Below are 24,974 nucleotides of genomic sequence, written 5' to 3' on the forward strand. Positions count from 1 at the left end.
TTGCTTAGAACTGGGTTGCCATCTGAGCTATTGATATCCAAACAACTGGTTCTCTTCTCTCCAAAGGTCTCTTTAATTTTCCTGTAGGCAGTATCTATCTTACCCCTAGTGAGACAAGCCTCTACATCCTTACATTTGTCCTCTAGCCATCCCTGCTTAGCCATTTTGCACTTTCTGTCGATCTCATTTTTGAGACGTTTGTATTCCCTTGTGCCTGCTTCATTTACTGCATTTTTATATTTTCTCCTTTCATCAATTAAATTCAATATTTCTTCTGTTACCCAAGGATTTCTATTAGCCCTCGTCTTTTTACCTACTTGATCCTCTGCTGCCTTCACTACTTCATCCCTCAGAGCTACCCATTCTTCTTCTACCGTATTTCTTTCTCCCATTCCTGTCAATTGTTCCCTTATGCTCTCCCTGAAACTCTCTACAACCTCTGGTTCTTTCAGTTTATCAAGGTCCCATCTCCTTAAATTCCCACCTTTTTGCAGTTTCTTCAGTTTCAATCTGCAGTTCGTAACCAATACATTGTGGTCAGAATCCACATCTGCCCCTGGAAATGTCTTACAATTTAAAACCTGGTTCCTAAATCTCTGTCTTACCATTATATAATCTATCTGATACCTATTAGTATCTCCAGGATTCTTACAGGTATACAACCTTCTTTTATGATTCTTGAACCAAGTGTTAGCTATGATTAAGTTATGCTCTGTGCAAAATTCTACAAGGCGGCTTCCTCTTTCATTTCTTCCCCCCAATCCATATTCACCTACTATGTTTCCTTCTCTCCCTTTTCCTACTGACGAATTCCAGTCACCCATGACTATTAAATTTTCGTCTCCCTTCACTACCTGAATAATTTCTTTTATCTCGTCATACATTTCATCAATTTCTTCATCATCTGCAGAGCTAGTTGGCATATAAACCTGTACTACTGTAGTAGGCATGGGCTTTGTGTCTATCTTGGCCACAATAATGCGTTCACTATGCTGTTTGTAGTAGCTAACCCGCACTCCCATTTTTTTATTCATTATTAAACCTACTCCTGCATTACCCCTATTTGATTTTGTATTTATAACCTTGTTCCTCCTGCCACCGAACTTCACTAATTCCCACTATATCTAACTTTAACCTATCCATTTCCCTTTTTAAATTTTCTAACCTACCTGCCCGATTAAGGGATCTGACATTCCACGCTCCGATCCATAGAATGCCAGTTTTCTTTCTCCTGAGAACGACGTCCTCTTGAGTAGTCCCCGCCCGGAGATCCGAATGGGGGACTATTTTACCTCCGGAATATTTTACCCAAGAGGACGCCATCATCATTTAATCATACAGTAAAGCTGCATGTCCTCGGGAAAAATCACGGCTGTAGTTTCCCCTTGCTTTCAGCCGTTCGCAGTACCAGCACAGCAAGGCCGTTTTGGTTAATGTTACAAGGCCAGATCAGTCAATCATCCAGACTGTTGCCCCTGCAACTACTGAAAAGGCTGCTGCCCCTCTTCAGGAACCACATGTTTGTCTGGCCTCTCAACAGATACCCCTCCGTTGTGGTTGCACCTACGGTACGGCCATCTGTATCGCTGAGGCACGCAAGCCTCCCCACCAACGGCAAGGTCCATGGTTCATGGGGGAAGTTTATCAACATAGGCACTGCAATATTGTACTAATCCTTCGATACCAGGCGGTGAGTTTCAATTACACATGTTCCCCCCTGTACGGGAATTACAACATGTGTACAAGTGCAGGTTGTGACGCAGGACAGACGGCATATGGAAGTTTGGGTACAAATATCGCATGTGCGTGGATACCCAGAGCGGTATCACTCGCGTAAAGCGGAAAAATCCGGATTCGAGTCTCATTGTCGTCATTCCCTTACACAGCGGATGGTTGTTCGTATTCGCAACTGCGAATAAATGGTTCAAATGGCTCTGAGCACTATGGGACTTAACATCTATGGTCATCAGTCCCCTAGAACTTAGAACTACTTAAACCTAACTAACCTAAGGACATCACACAACACCCAGCCATCACGAGGCAGAGAAAATCCCTGACCCCGCCGGGAATCGAACCCGGGAACCCGGGCGTGGGAAGCGAGAACGCTACCGCACGACCACGAGATGCGGGCAAACTGCGAATACATTTCATTTATTTCATAACGGCTGTAGTCGCCGCAGTGCATGTCAGGTCCGAGGGAACAATGCATCGTTCTTCTTTACAACGTAGGTACTGCAATATCGTAGGAAGGATAACGTTGGAAATTCGGATTTAGCCTGTAGTTCTGCTTCCAGATTACAGGTGGTCTGCTCTGCTGTGGGACTAACAACCTCTATTGTTACGAATGGCACCCTCCGGGATAACCCTTTGTGCACTTGAAGCTGCTTTTCTACAATAATTACAAATTTCGCGAATTCTGCAGGATGCGTTTACGGTGAACCAGAGACGAGGCAGATTTGCCTGTCAGAAAGGGGTACGCACTTGGCCCGATAGAAGCAATAATCAATCCATTTCCGCTGGGGGAAGGGCTGAGGGAAACGTCCAGTGATTGCCACTTGGGCCTGGGCGGCACAAAGGGCGGTCACGCCGACACAATCGATCTGTCAATCACGGCCAGCGCTAATCCAGAGGTTGGCTGCAGCTGTGGCCGCAGCGCGGATTCGCTCGCAGCTGGCGGCAGAAGGGCCACGGTGCGGGAAGTCGCCAGCGTTACCTCCCTGACAGTCGGCACCCGTACCGTTTCTGTGCGTCACTCCAACTGGGAAAAAGCTTACCGCCGGATTAACTGTGGCAAAAGGGGAACGACTCGCCACATGTACTGCAGTAAAAAACACGACTTTACAGCACAACAACATCACGGCAGCTGACGCACAACATGAAGGAAGGACTAAGGAAGTTGCGAGTTCCACGTGCCTTGAAACTTGTCCATTAGGAATTTGCCATGGAATACCCACTAAATTAAATTAATTTAGGACCCCAGAAGTGTTCAATTCACGGAATTTGCTCATGTGCAGGATGCTAGGCAGAGTATTTCATAACCTGGTACACCCAGCCTGCGATACACAGCGTGTTTCAAACCTTTGCGTCAATCGGAAACAGGTGACAGTGCGTCCACAACAGATTATATTGAGATATGGAAGCAGTGGTCGGAAATGCATATTTACTGTGTTACGAATATACACAGTGTACACCGCATAACAACGACGCAGGTTCAAATGGCTCTCAGCACTATGGGACTTAACTTCTGAGGTTATCAGTCCCCTAGAACTTAGAACTACTTAAACCTAACTAACCTAAGAACGTCACATACATCCATGCCCGAGGCAGGATTCGAACCTGCGACCGTAGCGCTCGCGCGGTTCCAGACTGTAGCGCCTAGAACCGCTCGGCCACTCCGGCCGGCAACGACGCAGGCCGTAATAATTGTTCAAAGTGTCTATCATCAGTCTCAATGCATACATGGCAACGGCGCATGGAGTTCTGCCGCACACTCCCAAACATCCCTGCTGTCTGGTGTACCAGGAGACAGGTACCTTAGATCCTAGCAAGCAGGTTTTCATGCGTTTCTACGGGGGTTTCATAGACCAACGTCTTGGCATAGCCCCAGAGGATGAAGTCCACAGGTATGAGATCCGGCGCTCGCGCTGGACATGGGACAGGACCTCCTGTTGTAATCCAGCGATGAGGGTCCGTGTTGTTCAGATGATCGCGGACATTAACATCGAAGCGGGCTGATGAACGGTCACGCTGAAGCCGCGGAAAAGGAGTACAGTCTTCAAGAACTGAGGCAGCACATCTCGCACGAAGACCAGGTAACGTGGGCCAGTCAAACGTCGAGGCATCAAATAAGCCGCTGTTAGACGATCTCGGACAGTGCCAACCCATACGTTGAGAGAGACTCGTTGCTAGTGACCACTAATGTGTGTGGCGGTGGAATTTTCTTCACTCCCGATTTGGCTGTACCGGCTGTTGGAAAACACCATCACGAGTGAATGCGACCTCATCAGTGAACAATACAAACTGTATGGAGTTCGTCACTGCAGCACTCCAGTCGATAGTTCGTCGAAAGAAGTGAACTGGGTTCAAAATCCGCTTCCAGTGCTTGCACACTTTCTTTATGACAGGGATGTAATTATTATTACAGAAGTACTCTCCACACTGCATCCTTCGAAGTGTGCGTTTAAAGGGCAAGTTGACGGGTGCTTATTTCTCTGCGGTCGGCCACACGATCTAACACCACCACCTCAAAGTTTGGTGTTCGGGCACGTCTTTGGCGGAAACCTTGGGCGGCTCTCTGTGGCGTGAATGACCCCGTCTCTCATAAGTTGGTATTCACGAAGATAGACTTCTTCCAATTAGGATGACTCCTGTGAGGAAAGCGTTCTCTGTACAGTCATGCTGCTTTACGGGCACTAGGTCCTGCCGCACCGTACATTAAGTGCATGTCTGGAACTCTCGGGAGGAGTAACGTTCCATTTTTGACTACGCGTCGTTCACTGGACACAGTAATACACCTCACCATGGACACATTACGAACTGTCTGATGCAATGGACAACTGACACCAGGGATAGTGGTATGCGTGCGGCACAGGTTAATGCACCATTGAGATGTATGAGGTCGTCACATGATACACGTGCTATTAAGATAAGTTGTGTGCAGTATGTCTGTTTGGTCGCCAGGGGTGTAGTACGCTGTTCATCACCAGCTGCCTGTTCCGGTGTACAACAGACACCTGGGCTCTTTGCGAGAGTCAGCAGAACTAGGTATGTCGTTGCAATACACACTATGAGACTGGTGGCCGTCGCTTTGAACAACTGCTATGAGCTATGTTGTTCGCCGTGTATGTCCATTACACAATAAATATACATTTCCAACCAGTGGTCCACTATCTCAGTGTAATAGGTTATGGACCCTTTATCACCTGCTTCAATTTGACCCAAAAGGTTTGAGACAGCCTATATTTTTGCTAAGAAGCAACGGAACTGCAATTTAGCGATCGGTGGTCCGAACAAATTACTTGCGCCCCAAATGTTGCATTAACTATCAAGGGCTGGCGCTAGCATGGATACCGAAACACTCTGCCGCTGTTTTCCGATCCGACCAGATGTCTTAGAAGAGCCCCGACTGTGGAATGAGATATACTGGTTTATCTAATTAACAAAGGCTGCCCCTCGATTGTTTGTAATGTACCTGTTTTACGCTTTTCTTTCGATTATTAAATTTTCGATTCTTGTCTTTTGTGGAGTAAATTTGCAACCCACGTGGTCTTTGTACTCCTTAGATAACGCGTGTTTTTCCCCAATTGTTTCTCAGATCAGTCAGAGTTTGACTCTATTAATCTTAAAATAAACGTTTTCTCCCCAAATGCGCGAAATTTGATTACGTTGAGGCACGTTAGCGTAGGTTGTCTACAGTCTAGTATATTGTTCCAATACTTCCCTGAACCTCCCCCCCCCCTCCTCCATCAAAGCTTCTGCTTTTGATTTTAGAAACTGTATACCTGTAGAATAATTGAAGTTTTTTCAGCACCTGTTGTCCCTTTCATTTGCAATTTCCTATCCACGTAGTTATGTACGAAAAAAAGCAACAAACATAAAAATTTTCTATTTTTACAAGCATTTTTGATTATTAAAGAACAGACGAACCACCACGACTGGTGTCGCTCGTCAGTGTGCCATACGCAGTGTCTTCTATTTACGCACCCTCTAACACAAAAAAACGAGACACCAAGAGTAGTTATGCAAATCGGACATAAACTGATATTCATACAGGTATCGACGGAAAATGCAAAATCGTAAACTTTGGTGGCCCACAGATGAACGTGTGACACAGTAGCGCTATTTCGCCGCACAACTGACAAGGACAATAAACAGTGACATGTCGACACAAGGGCATAAAGACTTCGACGAATTTCATTCCGTGTACTCAGTCAGGCAGTAACGATATCTCGCAAACAGGTACTTGAACAATACACGCAAACGTCAGCAACTGAGATAAGAAGTGTAACATGGCTGAAAGCAGCGTCAAGAAAGAAGCGGTCGACCTAGAGAGACGACAGAACGTGCGGACCGAGCAGTCGTCAGAGAGGAAGTCACGGCACAGGTATCATCATTATCATCTATCAGACGTGTAACTGGTGCTTCAGTGACCACAGGGACCATTAATAGGCGGCTCATAGGAAGGGGGTGAGCTTACGGCGCCCTTTGCGCTGGCTACCACTACATCTGTAGACCAACAAGCCTGTTTGTAGTGGTGTTGGGCACAGTCGGCCTGGGATCTCACTGACTGGAGTAGAATCATCTTCGGTGATGAATTCCGCTCGAATTGAGTCCTGTTGTCCAGTGAAGAGCCGTCTGAAGACGCTATGGAGGGATGCCTACCTGACAGCCGCCAGCCATACGGCCCGACAACCGGGAGTGACAGCCTGCGGTGCCTTTCCATTTGATAGTAGGACCCCTCTGCGGCACCCTTACAGCACAGCGAGACCTCAACGATATTCTACGTCTCGTTTTGTTCCCTTCATGACAAGCCACCCTGGGCTTACACTTCAACAAAGTAATGCCCGACCGTACACGGCGAGAGTTTCCAGTGCTGGTCTTCGTGCTTGTAAAATTACAAATGTGATTGACATTGACGCTTAGTCGAAATCAGCTAATCGCACGATTAAATAAACGTCGCATTACAGCTTACTACGGACCACGTTTACGTTTATTAAGAATCTGGAGCCGGCCGGGGTGGCCGAGCGGTTCTAGGCGCTACAGTCTGGAGCCACGAGACCGCCACGGTCGCAGGTTCGAATCCTGCCTCGGGCATGGATGTGTGTGATGTCCTTAGGTTAGTTAGGTTTAAGTAATTCTAAGTTCTAGGGGACTGATGACCTTAGAAGTTGAGTCCCATAGTGCTCAGAGCCAGTTGAACCATTTTTGAAGAATCTGGAGGCTGTACAGGGTGATCAAAAAGTCAGTATAAATTTGAAAACTGAATAAATCACGAAATAATGTAAATACAGAGGTACAAATTGACACACATGCTTGGAATGACATGGGGTTTTATTAGAACCAAAAAAATACAAACGTTCAAAAAATGTCCGACAGATGGCGCTTCATCTGATCAGAATAGCAATAATTAGCACAACAAAGTAAAACAAAGCAAAGATGATATTCTTTACAGGAAATGCTCATTATGTCCATCATCATTCCTCAACAATAGCTGTAGTCGAGGAATAATGTTGTGAACAGCACTGTAAAGCATGTCCGGAGTTATGGTGAGGCATTGGCGTCGGTTGTTGTCTTTCAGATGTCGGTCGATCACGATACACTTGCGACTTCAGGTAAGCCCAAAGCCAATAATCGCACAGACTGAGGTCTGGGGACCTGGGAGGCCAAGCATGACGAAAGTGGCGGCTGAGCACACGATCATCACCAAACGACGCGCGCAAGAGATCTTTCACGCGTCTAGCAATATGGGGAGGTTTTAATAAAATCCCATGTCATTCCAAGCATATGTGTCAATTTTTACCTCTCTATCTACATTATTCCGTGGTTTATTAAGTTTTCAAATCTATACTGACTTTTTGATCACCCGGTAGATCCCCACAAACACAATCAAAGTTTTTACTGACAGTTACATTTTTAACTTGCGCTACAAAGTTGCGTGGGTGGCACCCAGGGTGTCGCCGAACTAGGGGATCTTTTTTATTCACGCTGATGCTAATCTTCCATTCCCGCATGATCACTTCAAAGCAGGGCGGAAAACAGGAGGGCTGAAGAAGCGTAAGTATCCTTCGCTGCTTCGGACCACGTTCAAATTTCCTTGAATGGTTTCGATATGTCCTTAGCCAGTGCCACTCCCTGAAGCCTTTTCGTGTCGATTCTGAGTGGCGGAGAATACGAAATGTTTCCGTCGGCCACCCATAAGAAAACCGCGTGATTTCAACGCTGGGTGCCGCGGTTCTGACCTCCATCGTGGAGACGTCAAAAGAATTGGCGAAATGTGGGTAAGAGGGGCTGTGACGACGACCTTCTCATCGAGTGACACGTCCACGGTGGCGTTGGGCAGAACTGTGGTGAAACTTGGTGCCAATGTCACATCGTTAACTCCCATTACAGCTCACATGAATTTCTGAGCTGTGGCCGTCTTTTCGCATGTGTCCACACCTTGCTGGTTGAGGGGTTGCCGAGCCCGAGGTGACGCCATGGTTCAAATGGCTCTGTGCACTATCTGAGGTCATCAGTCCCCTAGACTTAGAACTACTTAAACCTAACTAACCTAAGGACATCACACACATCCATGCCCGAGGCAGGATTCGAACCTGCGACCATAGCAGCCGCGCGGTTCCGGACTGAAGCGCCTAGAGCCGCTCGGCCACAGCGGCCGGCGGTGACGCCATGCTTCTGCACCATTACAGAGGGAGATTGTAGACACCTTTGGGCCAAATTTCAGGAGAAAATTACAGGGTTTCGAAAAAGTGATCCTTTAATTTTGTTGTGCGTACCTGAACTTGCAAATTTATAGAATCCCGTGGGTGTGCTCCCGACCCGAGTAAATAAATAAATAACGACTCCACATAGCCCACACGAAATAAATAATCGGCTGTTCCTTGTGTCTGGATCTGCTGAAGCTGCTACACACGTAGGTTAAACTCACACTGCAATACAGCCCACATGGTTACGGGATCTGAGTCCATATCATTTTCCACAGTAGGCGCAGGTGTTGGAAACGCACTGATAAATCTCTCAGTGAAAGCATCCTCAGAAACCCGTGTTTTCACGTTCTCTTCGTTTGATTTCGCAGGTATCTACACGAAGCACAATATTACCCTGCTAAAAACGCAATTCAGAATGCAAAGAAAGTCTTTACTGTTTATCTTCCCGTCGCTAAGGCCATCACTGGAAAATAATCTCTATCTGGGATGGGACTAGGGTGGGAATGGAAATCGACAGCGTCTTCCTTCAAAGGTATCTTCCGGATACTCGCATTAAACACTTGCACTCATCATAAAGATCCACATGAACATATACTTACTTCATATTTCGTAACCGATCACTACCTACAATATAATCTTACCCAGGACATTAATCTGGTTTTCCCTCATTGTAACCAACACTCAGGAGGCTGAGTATGGGGCTAGACTTGGTGTTAGTGCACTACTGCACTTTACACGGTGGCTCGTCTAAACAGAACACCTTTTTACAAAATCATACCGTCCATTAAAGATATGTTCTTCCACTTTTCCCAGATGAGTGTAACATATCCTCACTCACTGATGTAGCAGTAACTGCCATAGCAGCAGTACTTACAGAATTCCGGTGTTCACACGGGCAGAACAGCACTTGTTAACAAGGCGAATTAAAGATCGTATCAGACTTTGAAATTCTCAAGAAACATGTTGGACAAAAATCTGTATTTAGGTTTGTTCGTCAAACTATACGCATTTCAGAACTAAACGGTTCACACATTTAAACCGGACCCTCCATCATGGCTTTGTGAAGAGTATTTTGGACAGTATGCTTCACTATCTTTCTGGAATAGCCCATTATTCATCACAGCAGACCGATGCACAGTACCATTCGAACATAAGAATCTACCACAATTTCCAGAAATAATGGTGTTGTTATGAGTTTAAACTATTCTTTCCTGTAAACAGGAAGCGTAAGAAATGCATTTGTAAGTATCCGATGGAGCTAGCATTAGCGTTTACAACAGAAATTTCTGAGACATACTTTTTTCTACGTTATTTAAAGCATGAAAATGGTATTAGTATCTAAAATTCTTATATATGATACGATTTGTGGAAATCACGCCACGTATCAGTTTCTACGTATTTGAGTAGCGGTATTCACTAGTTTATTCCAATGATACTAATTTTTTTCGAATGAGTGGCATCACTGATTAGACTAACAATAAGAATTACAGTGCGAAGCAGTTTACAGCGATACGCATGGACGCCATGCCCACTGGAAAGTATACAAAATATTACGGGTGCGCGTATACACGTTCGGTGACATTTATCTTCGTATTTCTGCTGCAAAGTTAGATTACTTAAAAATTTCTATAATTTCAGTTCAGAAGAAAACACAATACAACATTAAAGAAACAAAGTAAGATGAAAAGGCTGTCATACCCAGTTACTTGTAAGCTGGACGTTCGGGTGGATGTTGTCCGGTCTCCTTCTGCCACAGTAGGCTTGACGTCGTCTTTCGTATAGTGTTTAGTGTAAGGCGGGGAGCAGTATGATGGTAACAGTAAAATCACAGAAAGCCTTTACTTTCCAACTACTGAAGTACGAGAGAGGAGTGTCAAGTTCGACCGCGAGTGTGTCGTCGCCAGCTGAGGTAACACGCCGGAGGAATTGATCACACTGGGGGCCGACAGCGAGAGTCTTGACAGCTGCAGAGCCAAACAACGCTGGAAACGACGCGTTGCCATACTGGTGTAACCAGAGTAACCGTCAAACAAACGCGCCCTGTTTGAGCGGAGCGCACCAATCGATGAGCAGAGGCCGGCAGACGATACCACTTCACCGTGATTCACCCCACCGGCGGCCAGCAGGACCACCTCGAGGGCACCGCACCTGATCGAGAGCAGTACGTCAGCTGCGAAGAAGAAGAAAGAGGCAAACATGACTAGCTATACATTCGACAGGCGTGGATGTAGGGTTCTCATAGTATGTAACCTCCCCCTCACTTATCGACCTTAATGACAGTGAAAAATTAAACCGCATGTACCTAATGGAAATTTGGGAAAAGCAATCGTCACCGAAGTTAATCTGTCGGTAAAGAGGGAGGAAAGGGTTACATCTAAATGAAAGGAAAAATGCAAATGAAACTGGTGGAAATTAATTTTGAAAAGGGGTAAAGTTAGAAAGAAAGTAAATGTGCGGCCGTTACGTCAACAATTAACTAGCGGTAATTAGATATTTGAACTGCCATACAGTTCTAAAACATTACGTGCTTCCAGTCTTCCTTGTTGGTTGATTGAAGGTTTGAAGCCGTCGATCGAGGAGGTGGCGACAGTCACTCATTGTCGGCCGTCGCTGTTGCAGAAGCTGGATGTTGGCGCGCCTTCTTCTCGACACGGTCACCAGGCGAAACGGGCTCTTGATGTGCGCCAGCTAATGCTTCCCGTCCGCGACACCGTGTCAGAAACTAACATAGCAAGTCGAGCGCAATTACATGCTGCCAAACCCTGAACGCGCGGCAACTCGCGGGAGCGTCACACAACACACCTGCTCCACTGCACCACTCCAGCCAGAATCTCCGCTCAGCCCGCGCTCCACGCGGCAGAGTTAACACTACCAAAGATCATAAACACTTTCGTTTTCCACACGACCTATCGATGTATTCGTTCGATAGCATAGTTTTCCCTAGGCCAGACCCAGCGTAAAAATATAAATAATATTTACAAAACAAACCAATTATACATCGACATAAATGCATAAATAAATATATACAAATACTAAAACAATTACAATATATAAAGACACAGAAATGTCATATCTTCGGGTAACAAAATAAGGAAAAATCTATAGTACAATAGATGGAAATAGGAGGATATGCATTTCCGGCGTTACAAGTGGTGTGGGTGTTGATCTGCCATTGTCTCTCCCCTTCCCCACATAAGACTTGCTGTCACTCCCACTTTTATCGTACGTATGATTTTAATAACAATATGTTTATATCAGTGCTTAACATACTGATTTAATACAACATCCAACAAACTGAAATCCAGAGAAATACATAATTTGAAAAGTTTCTCGAAAATTTTAGAAGTACAAGTACGATGCAGTTGATTTAAGAACTATGACAGCAACTGTCTCAAAACTTTGACTACGTAAAAATGTACACAATATAAAATCCTACTGCGGAGTGATCATACTCAGTATTTCACTTGTCACTACTACTACGAAAACAGGTCTGCAGCATATGGCTAAGCCACTCTGTTAAAAGGGAGGGTCTTTTCTTCCTGTCTTTCCTTAGTCAATACCCTGTCATTTGCACATTCTATCTGTGGTCTCGGGAACCGTGTCGGACTTGTTGACAGCAGCTACGAACAGCTTGTGACAGTATGGCTTTCCTTTCTGCAGTGTTGTCTGCAGGCGGTTAGGCCACGAGCGCACCCACGTGGGCAAGCACTCATGTAAGTAACTTAAGAGTGTCCTGCCGCGTTAGGCGTAGGAAGACACCACATCCTAACCACAAAAAACACCCCCACACCTTCCTTTCTTAAACGTAGCTTGTAATTTATTGGATTTTCGTGAATCGATTTTTCCACTCTCTTATTTTCATACACAAAAATATAAATGTTTAGTAAAACGATGTTCGGAGGGGGCGGTATATCATGATAGCCTCATGACACCACTTTCCCCCACAGCAGGCTTACACTAGCGCCTGATAAATCGAACACAAAAGGAAACCGTGATGGACGAGTCAAAAAAGTCAATAACAGATGTGCAGTAACACTGTATTTAGCATTACACTCTAAATGGCAAACTTTTCATAAACTGTCTGCCAACGAGCGCTGAGTTTAGTGACTTAGTTTAAAGTAAGTAATGAAACTACAGAGCCTCGTGGATTGCGGAAATACGGTCAGCCGAGATCGGCAGGCCGCAGAAATTTACCAAGGACGACATCCACAGACAACACCACCCGAATCACAAAACATTACTTTTCATGTAGTTTCACTGTCACATACTCGTTGCTGTCCACTGTGTAACGCCTACATAGAAACCGATGGTCGTCATGTGAACAGTTACTGCTTAATGCCTTAGCCGTTTATGACAGTAAGAAACTAAATATTCATTCCCATCCATTAGTTACATACGTTAATGTACCAAACCATCTTTATAATTTTGAGAGTGAACATTTGGGACGCACTGTATAATTCTGACATGAACATACAGGTATAAAATGCTTTTTTATAATTTGAACGTTGTACATAAAACTCACAGGAGTGAAGCGAAGCGTAATACCTAATAAGCGACTACAATGGGATTCCTTCTCGTGCGTTTATCCTCAGATTATAGCCGACTGAGTGTTCGTCAGTTTTTCAGTCAAGACACTGTGAAAAGCTTACATTTCGCATATAATCTACCGTTTGTGAGCCTAGTGGGCGGGGGGTGGGGGGTGGAGGGAGGAGGAGGGGGCATAATAAGGGTGGGACAAAAGACAGCAAATTTTACAAACGTGTTTTATAAAAGATCTGGCAAAGTTATTCTGTAGAGTAGTGAGCATCTACAAGATTTCCGTGATACGTAGCCGCATAACGTCTAAATGGGGTGCTCCCTTTATCGATTCCCGCGATGAGCTATGTGGTCAGTGGAACATGGAACGATTAATAGCGGTACCAGTTATATTGCTACGGAGCAGCATTCTAAAGTAGACTGCTGTTATGAAAGATTGAGCAGATACAATGGAAATGCACATGACGGAGAAAAAAAATCCACGAGTTTTAACATCGAAAGAAAGCATTTGCAGACCCATGTGCATACGCAAAAATTTTTTCGTCTAAAAACAAACTTTGAGATTTGCCGATAACACTGACATTCCATAAGAGACAGCAAGATCAGCTGGATGAAATGAACACTGTTTAGGGAAGACATCATAAGATACATATCAACAAAAGTAAAACTAAGCCAATGGAACGTAGTCGAATTAAATGTAGTTATGCTGAAGGCTTCAGATTAGGGGAGGAGGAACCCAAAAGTAGCAAATGAGTTTCGTTATTTGCAAATGAAAATAACTGGCGATAACCGAACTAGAGACGATTTAATATGCAGACTGGCAATAGCATTAAAGCTTTTCTGAAAAAGATGTATTTGTCAACATGGAATATAAATTTAAGTGTAGCAAAGTCTTTTCTTGGGGTATTTGTATGGAGTATATCCTTGTGCAGAAGTGAAACATGGACGATTAACAGTTCAGACAAAAAGAGAACAGAAGTTTTAGAAATTTGTTGCTACAGAAGAATGCTGAAGATTAGGGGGTTGGATCGCATTGCTGGTCAATAGGTGCTGGATCGAACTCACGAGAAAAAAATTCGTGACGCAACTAGACTACAAGTTGGCAAGACACGTGCTGTGGCATCAAAGAATATTCAATTTGGTTAACGGAGGGGTTTGCGTGTCAGGGGAGCGGGTAAAAGTTGCAGAGGAATACCATGGCTTAACTACAGTAAGTGGCTTCAAATGCATCTATAATAGGTTGCACTAGATATACAGAAATCAAGAGGCTTCTGCAGTATAGCAAAACGCAGAAAATTGGATGAACAACGACAACAACATGTGTGAGAAATGTTTCAAGCTAAAATGCCTAACACTGTTGATGTATCACATATATCACTGCAGTTGTGACCACTACAGTTGTAACATCAAAAATATAGAATATAAGGGGAAAACAAGGAAATTGGTTGATGTGATGTACATGTACAGGCAAACAAATGAATACAATTTCAGAGAAATAGGCTGATTTAGTCAATAGAAAGAGCTTCACAAATAGAGCAAGTCAGTAAACGCGTTGGTCCATCTCTGGCCCCTATGCGAGCAGTTATTCGGCGTGTCATTGAATGATACGAGTTGTTGGATGTTCTCCTGACGGATAAAGCCAAATTCTGTACAACTGGCTAGTTAGATTGTTAAAATCCCGAGCTGGTTAAAGGGCCTTGCCACAATGCTCCAAAAGTTCTCAATTGGGGAGAGATCCGGCGACATTGTTGGCCGAGATAGTGTTTGTCAAGCACGAAGACAAGCAGTAGACACTCTCGTCATGTCGCTGGTCATCAGGACTCAATTCGAATCAGGACTCATCACTTAAGACAACTCCACTCCTACTTCAAACAATGAGATTCCTATATACTTACATGAATATAGTGTCTGTTCTTTCGGTCATGTCCGAAAGAACAGACACCATATCAATATAAGTATATAGTTCTGGCAATACCGGCCGTGAACGTTTTCTTCTGTGCGAATGCACACATATTACCCGAACTCTTACGGGACTTGGTAAGAGTGTCTTCCACGAGTAATGAGTGTGTTGGCGTGGGACGCTACGAATGTAGTGTATGGACATGCAAGGTGAGAATGTGAGTCTCGCGGGAGGCGTGCGACAGATAGTCCCTGCAGTCGCACTATCCTCTGTGCCCTCGGTGGCTCAGATGGATAGAGCGTCTGCCATGGAAGCAGGAGATCCCGGGTTGGAGTCCCGGTCGGGCACACATTTTCACCTGTCCCCGTTGATATATATCAACGCCCCTCAGCAGCTGAAGGTACTAATATAATTCTAATGAGATTCCTGGCCAAAGACTTGTCTGGAAACGCCCCGGGCAGTGATGGGATAACAACACGACTGTCGCCCGCCATACGGCCCAAAAACCGGCATCGATGGTCTGGGGTCCCTTTTCTTTTCACAGCAGGAACCCCTTCGGTTGTCATCCGCGGCTCCCTTACTGCACAGTGACACGTCGACGATATTCTACACTCCGTTCTGTAGCCCTTCATGGAAAGCCATCCTGAGCTTACATTTCAGCGAGATAATGCCCGCTGCTCATAGATAGAGATTCTACTCCTTGACTTCGTGCTTGCCAAACCGTACCTTGGCCAGCGAGGTCGCAAGATCTCTCCCCAGTTCAGAATGTTTGGAGCATTATGGGCAGGGCCCTCGAACCAGCTCGGGATTTTGAAGATCTAACGCGCCAATTGGACAGAGTTTGGCACGACATTCCTCACGAGAAAATATAATAACTGTCAATCAGTGCCAAGCTGAATAACCGCTTGCATATGGGTCAGAAATGGACCAATTTGTTACTGACATACTCGGTTTGTGAAACTCTTTCTCTTGAATAAATCACGCAATTTTTCTGAAATTGTAAACGTTTGATTATCTGTACCTGAATCTCACATTAAACGATTTCCGACCCTTTCGATAATTCCTTCGACTTGCGCCGTTTTTTCGTTTATACACTACTGGCCATTAAAATTGCTACACCAAGAAGAAATGCAGATGATAAACGGGTATTCATTGGACAAATATATTATACTAGAACAGACATGTCATTACATCTTCACGCAATTTGAGTGCATAGATCATGAGAAATCAGTACCCAAAACAACCACCTCTGGCCGTAATAACGGCCTTGATACGCCTGGGCATTGTGTCAAACAGAGCTTGGATGGCGTGTACAGGTACACCTGCCCATGCAGCTTCAACACGATACCACAGTTCATCAAGAGTAGTGAATGGCGTATTGTGACGAGCCAGTTGCTCGGCCTCCATTGACCAGACGTTTTCAATTGGTGAGAGATCTGGAGAATGTGCTGGCCACTGCAGCAGTCGAACATTTTGTGTGTCCAGAAAGACCCTTACAGGACCTGCAACATGCGATCGTGCATTACCCTGCTGAAATGTAGGGTTTCGCATTGATCGAATGAACGGTAGAGCCACGGGTCGTAACACATCTGAAATGTAACGTCCACTGTTCAAAGTGCCGTCGATGCGAAGAAGAGGTTACCGAGACGTGTAACCAATGGCACCCCATACCATCACGCCGGATGATATGCCAGTATGGCGATGACGAATACATGCTTCCAATGTGCGTTCACCGCGATGTCGCCAAACACGGATGCGACCATCATGATGCTGTAAACAGAACCTGGATTCATCCGAAAAAATGACGTTTTGCCATTCGTGCACCCGGGTCCGTCGTTGAGTACACCATCGCAAGCGCTCCTGTCTGTGATGCAGCGTCAAGGGTAACGGCAGCCATGGTCTCCAAGCTGATAGTCCATGCTGCTGCAAACGTCGTCGAACTGTTCGTGCAGATGGTTGTTGTCTTGAAAACGTCCCCATCTGTTGACTCAGGGATCGAGACGTGGCTGTACGATCCGTCACAGCCTTGCGGATAAGATGCCTGTCATCTCGACTGCTAGCGATACGAGGCCGTTGGGATCCAGCACGGCGTTCCGTATTACCCTCCTGAACCCACCGATTCCATTTTCTGCTACGCGAGCAGCAATGTCGCGATACTATAAACCGCAATCGCGATAGGCTACAATCCGACCTTTATCAAAGTCGGAATCGTGATGGTAGCAACGTTTCACCAGGCAACGCCGGTCAACTGTTGTTTGTGTATGAAAATTGGTTGGAAACGTTCCTTATATCAGCACGTTGTAGGTGTCGCCACCGGCGCCAGCCTTGTGTGAATGCTCTGAAAAGCTAATCATTTGCATATCACAGAATCTTCTTCCTGTCGGTTAAATTTCGCGTCTGTAGCACGCCATCTTCGTGGTGTAGCAATTTTAATGGCCAGTAGTGTATATATATAGCTTCAGTAGAATTGCGCGCACTCCGACGGTACATTTGTGCTCATGCACCACGATATCACCGAGACTGCACCGAACCCCTAGGAACTGCGAGTGAGGAGAGGCGCGTGACGTCAGCAGACTTCCTCGGCTCCAGCTGGGCCGGTCCTCCTCGCACGCAGCATTGTGCGGGCCCCGGCGGTGGGTGTGGGTGAGCCCAGGCGCACAGATGGCGGCCGAGTGGCCAGCACACGTGCACACGTGCACCGGCACATCTGCCGGGGGCAGCGACCGCCTCTCCCCACCACCGCCCGCCACACACATAAATTGGGCCTTCTGCTCGAGAGGAACCGGTCGCTACCGCAGTTCCGCTCACGCTTATTGGCCCACTACAGACTGCACGCGGGGGAGCAGTTTTTATCTCTCCGCTAATCATTGGAAGAGGCTGCTGTAAATTATGATCGCGGAAGAGAGCACACTCAGTAGAAAAGTTTTACTCATAGGAGACTTGGTCCGACGTACAGTGGACAGAACAAACAATTCCTCACCCCAGGGGACATCAATCTAGTACTGTGTATCAATGGTTCTAGTGTTGACAATTGCCTCAACTCGGCGAGGAAGAGTCCACTAGTTGCTTCAGTTATGCTATATTAAGCCGAAGCCACGCGTTCATAATCAGATCTCGAAGAGCTAAGAAATTGAGGGGATGATGACTGTAAGTTTCACCCGCTGTCAAATAGTGTCAGACATTTTCAGTAGGACGAAAACTGGGTGATATAGTAAGCAGTCGAGGTGTTACAGGCCGTCTGAGTGTTCGTCAAACCAGAAAGATACGTGTGCAGCCCTGTGAACACGGCTTTTAAAATCTTGCTTCCACAGCATATTTATCATGTCGTAGAAGGAACGGTCTTGGTCATTTAGAATGTTTAAGCCAATGGTTGTCAAAGTTTCTTGCGCAAGAGCCAATACTGCCATTTTACGGCCACATCATGGGCTGCATAGGAAAGAGAGCGGATAAAGTGGCCACTCAAACAGATATTAAATTTTCACCAAACCATCGTTATTCATACAGCTTACCACTTACACATTTCGCCAGCCGGAGTGGCCGTGCGGTTCTAGGCGCTTCAATCTGGAACCGCGTGACCGCTACGGTCGCAGGTTCGAATCCTGCCCCGGGCATGGATGTGTGTGATGTCCTTAGGTTAGTTAGGTTTAAGTAGTTCTAAGTTCTAGGGGACTGATGACCTCAGATGTTGAGTCCTATAGTGCTCAGAGCCATTTGAACCTTACACATTTCGAATCTCGATACTATTAGGTATCAAACCAAATATTTTAAGTGAAAACGTAAGAAATATATAGGATCTAAACGCGTTTTTCTGAAGGCTTACATAGTGACCAATTTTCCGCACCGAAACGTCTACTGTGCCTAGCCATCACAACAGAATCCCATCTTTGTTTTTCTAACTTCGGGCACATTTTCTACGCGTCTTGACGCCCTAGTATCTGAAAGAATACTACGAGGCTGCACCAGACCGTTTACGATCGGACTTTTGTATTAGTCCACTTATAACAGAGCAAATAAAAAAAAAATGGTTGAAATGGCTCTGAGCACTATGGGACTTAACTTCTGAGGTCATCAGTCCCCTAGAACTTAGAACTACTTAAACCTAACTAACCTAAGGACATCACACACATCCATGCCCGAGGCAGGATTCGAACCTGCGACGTAGCGGTCGCGCGGTTCCAGACTGTAGCGCCTACAACCGCTCGGCCACCTCGGCCGGCTATCACAGAGCAGAGAGGGTTTCAAATAATATAAATTAATTAATTCAAAACTGTCAAAAAGGGTTGGAAGGGCGGATGACAGCTTTGTATGCAAAAGAATTTAGAAATCAGTTTTACCTGTTGTATTACTCGTGTTTTTTGGATGTAACTAGCTACTATAGCGGTGAACACTTTTCCCAACGATTAGTGTGGCCACTTTTCCCGATCGGACGCAATGTCAGCATTAGTGACCCACAGAAGAAACTATCTAGCTGAAATAAACAACAAGGAAATACACTTGCAGCCCAAAAGACATTATTTAAACACTAATATTGTAAAACAATTATCACTGTCCACACAACTTAGATAACAAAATGGCTCTGAGCACTATGGGACTTAACACAACTTAGATAACAAGAATTATACAATTGACTTATCTCACATCAGATGACCAAAAAACAAAAGTTTTCTCCAAAAAATAACAGAACAAGCTACCATTGCCAATCTCACTGACTACAATGCCGATGCATATTAGAACCAGTGTGACAACTTCTTGGCAGGTAGCAAGGCTGTTCAGGGCAAAAAAATATGCAGTGGCCAATTTTCTTCGTCCTGGCCTCTTTACCATACCTTCCTCTACCGATCTTATTATTAACTGGTAACCTACATAAATTAGTATTTTATATTAATTCATAACAGTAACTGCAGTATGAGGCACGATCACGAATGTTTACTAAATGTTTTGAATATAATTTTTTCTTTTACCCACTGCATTGCACTACAACCACCTTAATTTGATTTCATTTTACTTGCTACAAACATGCACCACATTTGAAGATGACCGTCTCTGTAATGTGCATTCACGAATCCATGTTTACTTAGCTCACCGTCGAATTCACCAACGTCAATTAAAGTTAAGCACATCTTAAAATATTACTGTCTCTGTAAGTACAGGGCTATTACAAATGATTGACGCGATTTCATAAATTCACTGTAGCTCCATTCATTGACATATGGTCACGACACACTACAGATACGTAGAAAAACTCAAAAGTTTTGTTCGGCTGAAGCCGCACTTCAGGTTTCTGCCGCCAGAGCGCTCGAGAGCGCAGTGAGACAAAATGGCGACAGGAGCCGAGAAAGCGTATGTCGTGCTTGAAATGCACTCACATCAGTCAGTCATAACAGTGCAACAACACTTCAGGACGAGGTTCAACAAAGATCCACCAACTGCTAACTCCATTCGGCGATGGTATGCGCAGTTTAAAGCATCTGGATGCCTCTGTAAGGGGAAATCAACGGGTCGGCCTGCAGTGAGCGAAGAAACGGTTGAACGCGTGTGGGCAAGTTTCACGCATAGTGATGTGAAAGATTCAGTGTTTAAACCTCCTCTAACAAGAAACGTGCCAGAACTGCGAGCTCGCATCAACAATGCTTTCGAACTCATTGATGGGGACATGCTGCGCCGAGTGTGGGAGGAACTTGATTATCGGCTTGATGTCTGCCGAATCACTAAAGGGGCACATATCGAACATTTGTGAATGCCTAAAAAAACTTTTTGAGTTTTTGTATGTGTGTGCAAAGCATTATGAAAATATCTCAATAAAGTTATTGTAGAGCTGTGAAATCGCTTCAATCATTTTTAATAACCCTGTATTTTTATTTGTTACGGAGCAAAAAAAATGCACTCTTAAGAAATTATTAACGTTAGTTGAATTTTTGCATTCTGCTGTTAGCTGCTACAAGCATATTATTATAAAATACTGGTCGAATCTTTCCTTGAACTAATTCGTCGAGCGCCGACAACTGCCTACATTCGGCCTACAACTGGCTATGTTTGATTGGCGCACGGTTCCTTTCAACATGCTGTAGCTTCGAAAATACTTTCGCAATCAAAAAATCCAATTGCAGTCATAATCTATACACTACAAGGATGCAAATTATCTTAAACATCCATTTTTTTCATGGGTCTCAGAATCTCCCGTTAAATAAACATTTTGGATTACGTTCACGGGAATCTGAATGAGTGGTCCCAAGTCATGGTATGGAAAGTACCCCTAAAATATCACAGAACCATCTCTGATCTGAACTTCACTTTCTACACACTTCTCGTTAAACATCATTGCACTGTCGGTACACTCGACTCCCGGCACAATTTGAAATGAGGCGAAACAGCAACTCGGCACACGACACTGCATGCATGCATACAATCATTTACTACACAATTTCTGTGTGGTTTCGGCTACTGAAGACGTGCAGCTTTATATGCAGCTATTACACTCAAGCGCCGAAGATACTGGTATAGGCATGCGTATTCAAATACAGAGATATGTAAACAAGCAGAATACGGCGCTGTGATCGGCAACACCTATACAAGACAATAAGTACATCGGCTACTGCTGCTACAATGACAGGTTATCAAGATTTAAGTCAGTCTGAACGTGGTCTTATAGTCGGCGCACGAGCGATGGGACACTGTGTCTCCGAGGTGGCGATGGATTTGTGATTTTCCCGTACGACCATTTCGCGAGTGTACCGTGAATATTAGTAATCCGGTAAAACATCAAATCCCCGAAATCGCTGCGGCCGGAAAAAGATCTTGCAAGAACGGGGCTATCGACGACTGAAGAGAATCGTTCAACGTGGCAGAAGTGCAACCCTTCCGTAAATTGCTGCTGATTTCAATCCTAGGCCATCAACATGTGTCAACGTGCGAACCGTTCAACGAAATATCACCGATATGGGCTTTAGGAGCCGAAGGCCCACTCGTGTACACCCTTGATGACCGCACGACAAAGTTTTACGCCTCGCCTGGGCCCGCCAACACAGAGTTTGGACAGTTGATGACTGGAAACATGCTGCCTGGTAGGACGAGTCTCGTTTCAAATTGTATCGAGCGGATGGACGTGTACGGGTATGGAGACAACCTCATGAATCCATGGACCCTACATGTCAGCAGGGAACTGTTCAAGCTGGTGAAGGCTCTGTAATGGTGTGGGGCGTGTGCAGTTGGAGTGATATGAGACACCTGATACGTCTAGATACGACTCTGACAGGTTACACGTACGTACGCATCGCCTGCATTCATTCATATGCATTCCGACGGGCTCGGGCAATTCCAGCAGGACAATGCAACACCCCACAAGTCAAGAATTGCTACAGAGTGGCTCCAGGAACGCTCTTCTAAGTTTAAACACTTCCGCTGGCCACCAAACTCCCCAGACATGAACATTATTGAGCATATCTGGGATGCCTTGCAACGTGCTGTTCAGAAGAGATTTCCACCCCCTCGTACTCCACCCCCTCGTACTCTTCAGGATTCATGGTGTAATTCCATCCAGCGCTACTTCAGACATGACCGAGCGGTTCTGGGCGCTTTAGTCTGGAAGCGCGCGACCGCTACGGTCGCAGGTTCGAATCCTGCCTCGGGCATGGATGTGTGTGATGTCCTTAGGTTAGTTAGGTTTAAGTATTTTTAAGTTCTATGGGACTGATGACCTCAGATGTTAAGTCCTATAGTGCTCAGAGGCATTTGAAACATTTGAACTACTTCAGACATTACTCAAGTCCATGCCACGTCGCGCTGCGGCACTTCTGCGTGATCGCGCGGCCCTACACGATATTAGGCGGGTGTACCAGCTTCTGTGGCTCTTCAGTGTAGCGGTGGCCTTTTACGAGAGAAAAGGGTACAGCTGTCACCAACACCGGGGTTAATTTGAACACCACAGTGCTTTACTTAGCAAGGTCCTATTATATATGATAAGCAGTTGCCTTCCTCCTATTTGTCAACATCCAAAACATGACAGGAAGAAAAGGAGTGTTCATTTCCTAGTGCTGTGCAACTGAAATTTTGTAAGGCAATAGGCAGAACAGCTGTAAAACCGGAACAAGAACAGATTTAGAGCAAAGCCGCCAAATTTTCCACTGAAGATGCCTTTCAAATAGTAAAGACGAAACGCGGGCGACATGAAAATTCGTTTAGTTCAGTTGCAAATAGACTGACGCTCGAAGGTGATACTTATCAGGATGTAACTTCCAATGGAGGACGAGGTTGACAGAGACGAAGCACACGCTCGTTTTGGGTGCGGATGGATCATAAAACCACGTGTGACTTATTCTAGGGGACAATCCCGATATTCTCCTTTACGTGAATCACGGAAACAAAAATTTGGGTAATAGTCCGGTGATGTCATCCCTGCTCCTTCCGAATCCGGGTCCATTGTCTTTAACCGCTGTGTCACTTCACTCAGTGCTATTTTGAAGGTTAGAGTCGGTCGTAAAGTGTACTTAAGTGCAAATCTGTTGAGTAGAGTCTAACGAAATCCATGTCCCAGGCAGAAATCACAAACCGAAGGGCAAAAAATAATTATGTATGTCCGCAGGCTTTCGTGTCGTTAGGCCGCGACATACTCCCCTTCAAACTTCTTTACTGCTCGACGTTTCGACCCCCACGACGGGCTCTTCTTTAGGCTTCCAATGATGTCCCTGGATGGCTGAACACTGTCGAAACGCTGCGTTGTGTTTACTTACTAAAAGGCTATTTTCTCGCGCTTCTTCGGAGATGTGGAGTTAGTGGCACAGTAAGAGCTTGCGATCACAGCTAGGTTTACTTAGGGAAACACTGATGACCAACGTTTATGCAGACCTTTCCCTAAATAGGGCCGTGAATTGAAATGATGATAATAATAATAATAACAATGCAAACAAGAAGAACGACGAATCTCTTGCACATTCTGTAAGTGTATCGTGTAAGTCTATCGCAACCGATCGCATAGGCACAGTCCTACGGAAGAATGGTTCAAGGACTACGTTTTTCACGCAGCACAAGATAAAATGCTTCTCCAGACCTACAATGGACGCGCACGACCGCTTCAGCGCTGCAGGAGTTGTAGCTGAACAACCATGTAAGTCTCAATCGTCGGACAGGGTTTGGTTGTCGCTCCTTCCGAATGTGTATCCAGTGTAAATCAATGAGACACCTTGTTCGGTAGCTCGAAATCATATGGGTGACATATCACTCCAACGCAGTACTAAATGCGAAGTCACGTTAAATATACACGCCACAACGACTGCCGCAAACTGCTGCCTCTAAGATTACATCATATATTTTAAATGGAGGTGATTCAAAAATGATCGAGACTAGCCTCTTTAAAGTAGATCACTTAAAGAGTAAAAGGAGAATGTTTAGGTGCTCTTAACGCAGTAACGTTACATTAAGTCGAAGTTACACAAGAAAGTGAGCTATCGTTAAGCCTGTGGCGCACATATCCACTCCAGGGCACAGCTGTTAATAGGCGCTACTTTGGCGTTTTCAATCAGTCCTGAGGCTGCAAATGCGCGCAGGGCGCAGTACCCGTAGGATTGTATGCATTTGCGGTCTCATAACTGATTGAAAACACCAAAGACGCGATATTAACTGCAGCGTACACTTCAACCGCAGGGTTAAGACCGCAGCTGGGAAGTACACTTGGCTCTTAAACCGACCAATAGGCTTCCAGATACTTCTAAGCCTGGTGGCCAAAGTCATGGGATACCTTCTAATATCGTGTCGGGACTCCTTTTGCCCAAATAGTGCAGGTATCGACTCAACAAGTCGTTGGAAGTCCCCTGCAGAAATACTGAGCCATGCTGCCTCTATAGCTGTCCATAATTGCGAAAGTGTTGCCCAACTGAATCGCCGACGTACTTAAAGCTTCAGCTTCTTCTGCTGGTAGAATCAAGTTTTAAAGCGGACTTTAAGGCGTACCGGGATTGGTAAGCAGAGAAAATAGTGCCTACGAAAGGAACTTATCCCACATGGCCAAGAGTAACTATAAATTCGGAAAATGGCTTTTAGTGACGCACTGTACTCACCAGAAGCGATGTTCACAGCCATCGGTACAGTACTCCACACCCTGAAACACAAGCAATGAGCAC

The 24,974-nt window shown here is 45.2% G+C and overlaps 1 long non-coding RNA gene across 1 annotated transcript in view; it reads right to left on the reverse strand.

Annotated features, from left to right (window-relative positions):
• Positions 1 to 24,974, reverse strand: part of LOC126235461 (uncharacterized) — a 230,261-nt gene that overhangs the window by 63,853 nt on the left and 141,434 nt on the right. Inside the window, exon 2 of the long non-coding RNA XR_007544794.1 lies at positions 24,912 to 24,952. This is a non-coding gene — a long non-coding RNA (uncharacterized LOC126235461). The remainder of the gene's footprint in view (positions 1 to 24,911; positions 24,953 to 24,974) is intronic.

The sequence above is a fragment of the Schistocerca nitens genome, chromosome 1, assembly GCF_023898315.1.
Source record: "Schistocerca nitens isolate TAMUIC-IGC-003100 chromosome 1, iqSchNite1.1, whole genome shotgun sequence".
In the NCBI taxonomy this organism is placed as follows: domain Eukaryota; kingdom Metazoa; phylum Arthropoda; class Insecta; order Orthoptera; family Acrididae; genus Schistocerca; species Schistocerca nitens.